This window comes from Lipotes vexillifer, unplaced genomic scaffold, assembly GCF_000442215.2.
Source record: "Lipotes vexillifer unplaced genomic scaffold, Lipotes_vexillifer_v1.1 scaffold1701, whole genome shotgun sequence".
NCBI lineage: Eukaryota > Metazoa > Chordata > Mammalia > Artiodactyla > Lipotidae > Lipotes > Lipotes vexillifer.
In genome coordinates, this window is record NW_006794217.1 from 824,207 (window position 1) to 830,765 (window position 6,559).

Below are 6,559 nucleotides of genomic sequence, written 5' to 3' on the forward strand. Positions count from 1 at the left end.
CCTGACACCCTCTTTCCTCAGCCCCTGGGTAACCACACCCTCCTGGCTTCCTTCTTTTCCTCAGTCCCTTTCAGTCTTTTAAAATAGGCTCTAATTTCTTTCTTTCATTCATCTATTCATTCCTCCACCCACCTGTCCATTCACCCATCCATCTGTCATCCATCTATCTATCCATGATCCACCCATCCACCTATACATCCTCCCCTCTATCCCTCCATCCATCCATTTACTGTTTTTCTTTTTGATAAATTTATTTGTGTATTTATTTTTGGTTGCGCTGGGTCTTCGTTGCTATGCATGGGCTTTCTCTAGTTGTGGCGAGCGGGGGCTACTCTTGGTTGCGGTGCGCGGGCTTCTCATTGCGCTGGCTTCTATTGTTGCAGAGCGTGGGCTCTAGGCACGTAGGCTTCAGTAGTTGAGGCACGTAGGCTCAGTAGTTGTGGTTCACGGGCTCTAGAGCACAGGCTCAGCAGTTGTGGCACACGGGCTTAGCTACTCTGTGGCATGTGGGATCTTCCCGGACCAGGGCTCGAACCCGTGTCCCCTGCATTGGCAGGAGGACTCTTAACCACTGCGCCACCAGGGAAGCCTCACCATTTACTATTTTTAGAGCAAGTTAAATGCAGGGCACTGCTCTCGTTTATTTTTCAGTACTGAGCAAAAGAGACAAAGCCCCTGACCTCATGGAGTTCATACACCAATGGCGAGAAGAGCAAGCCAACAGGGAAAGAACTCTGTGAATTAAACACGAAGGAAGGGATGGGGTATCACGGGGGACGGGGGGTGGGAGGTATAAAGCTGGGAGCTGTGGGTGCACAGACACTCTGCCCCCTCCCAGCACATCCCAGGGGCCGTGATCTTACCCCCCTCCCCAGCTCCACCATGAGCTCCAAGCCTGCAACCGTCTCACCATTTGATCCAGGCACACAGGAAGAGTCCAAGTGAGTGGGATGGTGTTTGATGGGGCCCCATGTGGGGTTGGACTCCAGCGTCCGACCCAGACAAGCCCTTGAAGCCGGGAATCCCCAGTTCACGGAGGCGCAGGGAGACAGGGACCCCTGGCCAACGGTGCTGGAAGCCGGGCCGGCCCTGGAAAGGCATTTGGCAACGTGAACTCAGCACCGTGGAAGTGCTTGATATCTTTGACCCAGTAATGCCACGTGTGGGAGGCTCTTCCAAGGAAATTACCCAAAATATGGGGAGAGCGTTAGGCCCAAAGATATTCACTGTAACATTATTTTTAACGACCAAAAAAAAAAAAAAATTGGAAGCAGCTGAAATGTCCAACCATCAGGGAATAGTTTAGTAAATTATAGTCCACAGACTCTATGGAATACTAGGCAGTCATTAAAAGTGATAATTACAAAGGCTGACCGGTAAAATGCAGACGCGTCTGCAGTGTAACGCTGAAGGGAGAGCAGCGTATAGAATTATGTGTACATTAGGGGTGTAACGACGTAAGAAACATAGGCAGCAGGAAAAAGCCTGGTGGGGATGGAGCGGCAGAGGACAGTGTGGTGAGCTGGGGAGACGGAGAGCAGCTGCTCTCTCCTGTTTTCTGACTTTTCTATAAAGTATGATATCTTTAGTAATTTAAGACGCAGGCACACCTCGCTTTTCTGCGCTTCACAGATACTGCATATTCCACAAATTGAAGGTTTGTGGGGACCCAAGTCTATCGGCGCCATTTTCCCAAGAGCGTCTGCTCGCTTCGTGTCTCTGTGTCACATTTGGTAATTCTTGAAATATTTCAAACCCTCCGCCAACCGAAAGATTACAACTCAAAGGCTCAGATGATGGTTATAGCATTTCTTAGTGATAATGTATTTTTCATTAAGGTAGGCCCATTGTTTTTTAGACATAAGGTTATTGCATAATTAATAGACTACAGTGTAGGGCAAGCACAACTTTTATCTGCACTGGGAAACCGAGAAGTTGGTGTGAGTGGCTTTACCGCGATACTCTCTTCTTTGCGGTGATCTGGAGCCAAACCCGTGACATCTCCGACGTGTGCCTGTACTTAATAAACAGAGTTATTGCAGGATGTCAGGATAGTGGTAAGTTTTGTTTTCTCTTTGTGCTTTTCTGGATTTTCAAAATGTTCTCCTGGGCTTCCCTGGTGGCGCAGGGGTTGAGAGTCCACCTGCCGATGCAGGGGACGCGGGTTCGTGCCCCGGTCCGGGAAGATCCCACGTGCCGCGGAGCGGCTGGGCCCATGAGCCGTGGCCGCTGCACCTGCGCGTCCGGAGCCTGTGCTCGGCAACGGGAGAGGCCACGGCAGTGAGAGGCCCGCGAACCGCAAAAAAAAAAAAAAAAAAAAAAAAATGTTCTCCTATGAAGAGGATTGCTCTGGTCCTGTGATGGGAGGAGGTTAGGCGGGGGCGGAGTAGGGGTGCCCACAGGGTCGTCTCAGAAACAGCCGTGAAAAACAAGCTTGTTTGTCAGAGGAGGAAATGGAGGCTTGAAGGCCTCAAGTAACTTGCCCAGAGTCATGAAGCTGGTAAGTAAGTGGGTGAGCACCCCAGAAATGGCTCTCCTAGGATTGTGCAGTGTACAACTTACACCACTGTCCAGGGCCTGCATCAGGGCTCAGACCCAGGTCAGCCAGAGTTCAGAGTCTGGGCTTTCCCACATGGCCCCAGGCCCTGTGCCAGAAACACAAAAATAAGAAGTTGTCCTATACTCCTCAGGGAGCTCAGAAACCAGGGAGAGAGGAGGACACGGGAAAGAAAACCGTAAAGATGAAGACGATGATGGTGCTGCCGGTGATAAAGGCATTGATGATCCTGGCGATGAAGGTGATGGTGGTGACAGTGGCCATCATTTATTCAGTGCTCTTTATGTACCAGGCACTGTGCTAAGTCTTTCAGATAAAGTATTTGGGTGGTCAGTACTATCCTGCCTATTTGGTCTTTCAGCTCATGAAGGGAAGGGCTGATATTTTCACCTAAGTCCACATGATTCCTGGGTCTGGGCTGGACAAAGGCCCGAGGGAGGCTGGGTGTAAGGGGCTAGGACCGAGGTCTATGCAGAGGGAGCCTACCCCCTCCCCCCTCCAGCAGAGGGAGGGGAAACATGATGGGCAGAGCTGATCTACATTGTGGAGGGGGGGGGGCCAGATATGGCCCCTGCCTGGAGGGTTGATGCCAGGCCAGCAGTGAGGGGACCAACTGCCCTGGGGCAGAAAGCCCTAGGGGTGCAGATGCCTGGGGCTGAGCGGGGGGGGGCGTCAACCTGCTCGCGTTCCTTTTTTGCAGATGGAGGTTGAGCGCTGCAGAGGGGCAGGCGTATCCGCCATGTTTTTTATTTTCTGTATTTTACGCCGCTTTGACGTCTCAGGGGCCCTGCTGGCCAGGAAGAAAGTGCCCCCTGCCCCAGGGTTAGCTGGTCTGAGAGGTAGCAGATACTCCCATGAGCGCGCCTATCGTACGGAACCAGCCAACACAGAGCCCACCCCTTCTCTCTCAGGCTCCCACGCTCCCAGGGCAATATTTCCCTGCCCTCAGTCACCCAGGGCCAGGAAGCAGACAGCTGGAGACCCCCCTATAGCCCAGAGCCTGCCCCAGTTCTTCAGTCCATCCAACCATAAGCCAGGGCACTGCTGACCCCGCCTCACCCCTTCCATCCCCTGAAAACTGCAATACAGGCTCTGGGCCCTGCTCCCCCCAGGTTCCTTCTGCCTCTGGACCAACCCGCTGCTGCCCCGTGTGGCCCTGCATGGCCTGCCCCCTCCTCTGGGGAGCTGTGAGTGATGAACTCTTCTTTTAAGGCAGTGGTCTCCACGTCTGTCACCTTATATACCTGATTAAAATACATCATGGGTGCAAATCCCAAGATGGCAGGGGTGGCCTTGGGCCGCGTGGCAGATGCAAGTTCAGACACAGGCTGTCTGGCTGGCCTGTCACGGAGCTGCTGAGGTGGGGTGAGCAGGGGTGAGCAGGGGTCCAGAGGGGGCACGGCTGTCCTGTGTGCTGGGTGGCCATGGGGCAGTGGGAGGGGACGCGCCTTCTGAATTCTGCTCATTGCCCGCTGCTGGGTGACTGGGGCGGGTCTCCACCTCTCTGTGGGCCTCCTCTGTGGACTGGAGACCTGGGCCTGGGAGCTGCTGGCCGGCCGGGAGGGTGCCGTCCGAGCCAGGCTGCAGGGGGCTGCTGAGCTGAGGGCCAGGTGGGCATGGGGCCATCACCCCCCCAGTAGAGCCACCACCCTGCCCAGGACCCGCTTGGCAGCCCCTGTAGGCAGCAGAGGGCGGGCAGGGCCAAAAGCCGGGCTGGGGTGTAGGGGGAGGGCAGTAGCTGGCGGGGCCCCCGGCCGCCTCACCCCTGTGCCTGCTGATCGGCATCTGGCCCCGGCCCAGCTCCCCTTCCTCCGGGCCCGGCGCTCTCCGTCCACTGGGCCGCCTCCCCAGGGGTTTCAGGCCCTGAGTGCACGGCCACGGCCAGCCTGGCCGGCCCATCATTGAAGCCTCCCTCCCGTAATTGGCAATTTTGTCCTATTTATTCACAACAGATCGGATTGCCAGGAGCTTGCTGGTGCTCTCCGGAGGCCCGCCGTGAAATCGGTTTGAAATGGTGTGTCAGGCTTTTCTCTCCCTGCTGAAGCGACCATCTGGCTGCCGGGCCGGGGCTGGGCTGATACACTGACCCGGGGAATCGCGGCTAAGCCGCTCCCGGGGGCCCGCACGCCCGCACGCCGCTCCGGCCTCCCCCGCGGGCTCGGCTGCAGGGGGAGACCTGGGCGGGGCGGGGGGGCAGGAGGCCGAGAGCTCCCGGGCACCACGCTGGCCATCCAGGCACTGCCAGGTTGGCACCTCTCCCACAGCCCTACCCCGGGTGGCCCGGATCTCAGCGGCTGAGCAGAATTAAAGGGTGAGTTCTTTTTTTTTTTTTTTTTTAATTATTTAAAGAACTTATTTATTTTTGGCTGCGTTGGGTCTTTGTTGCTGCACTCAGGCTTTCTCTAGCTGCGGTGAGCGGGGGCTACTCTTCGTTGTGGCGTGTGGGCTTCTGACTGCGGTGGCTTCTCTTGTTGCGGAGCACGGGCTCTAGGTGGGCGGGCTCAGTAGATGTGGCTCGCGGGCTCTAGAGCACAGGCTCAGTAGTTGTGGCGCACGGGCTCAGCTGCTCTGCAGCATGTGGGGTCTTCCCAAACCAGGACTCCAACCCGTGTCCCCTGTACTGGCAGGCGGATTCTCAACCGCTGCACCACCAGGGCAGCCCCAAGGGTGAGTTCTCGATCGTGTGGCAGTTCTGTCTTGGTCGACGGGGGCTCCGGTCCTGGCGGTCCTCAGGCCCCTCCCGCCACAGCGCGTGGCCCTGTGAGCACCTGGTGTCACTCAGCTGGGGGGCGGGGGAAGCTCCCAGGAAGGCCCCGAGCTGGACGTGATCAGGTGGCCCCACTGATGCCAGGAGGGCTGCAAAGTGTCACATCCAGGGGAAGAAATGGGCTGGGAGCCCGTGGAGCAGACGCTCAATAAAGCAGGGGCACCAAAACCTTTCTTCTAAGAAATATTTTATTTCAAAAATCAAATGGGGCTGCTTCCCACCTATTAGGATGAAATATATGATTTTTAATATAATATTTTATATATAATATTACATATATTTCTACAGAAAATGGCAAACATTGGCAAGGATGTGGAGAAATTGGAACGCTTGCACCTTGTTGGTGGGAGTGTAAATTGGTACCACCATGGTGGAAAACAGTACAGAGTTTCCCCCCCAAATTAAAAACAGAACTGCCATAGGATCCAGCAATCCCACTTCTGGGTCTGCACCCAAAAGAATCGGAAGCAGGACACAAAGAGATATGTGTACACCCACGTTCACAGCAGCATTACTCGCAGCTGCCCAAAGGGTGGATGCCACCCAAGTGTCCATCGACGGATGATGGATGAACACAGTGTGGTCCATCCACCCAATGGAATATCACTCAACCCTCAAAAGGGAGGAAACCCTGACACCTGCTACCACGTGGATGGACCTTGAGGACATGATGCTCAGTGAAATAAGCCAGACACAAAAAGACAGATACTGTGATTCCACTCCTATGGGGTCCCTGGAGGAGCCAGGGTCACAGAGACAGAAAGTAGGGGGTGGGGCGAGGGGCTGGGGGAGGGGGAGGGGCATCCGTGTGGAACGGGGACAGAGTCTCAGTTTGGGAAAATGGAAAGTTCTGGAGACGGACGATGGTGACGGCTGTCCAACGTGACCACACTGTATATGTACTTAATGCCCCTGAACTGGACATAAAAATGGTTCTGGGCTCTGGCTGCCCTGTTCCTCTGCAGGGGAATGGGGAGGGGATGGGCTGCCCACGGCCACGCCAGGGCCCTCGGGGCCACGTGAAGCCAGGGAGGCTGGACTGTGGGGCTGGAGCCGCACACCAGGCCAGGACTCGGGGACTGGGACGGGGCAGAGCAGGGGTGGCCTGCTGGGGACACCTGCTTATTTTTAATGCTGACGCCACATCAGGAAAGCCAGTTAGGCAGTGGTGGTGAGAAATTGATTGGTTTTGGAGCAAAGACCAAAACCCAGAGCTCAGGAGGTTGTGGGAACGA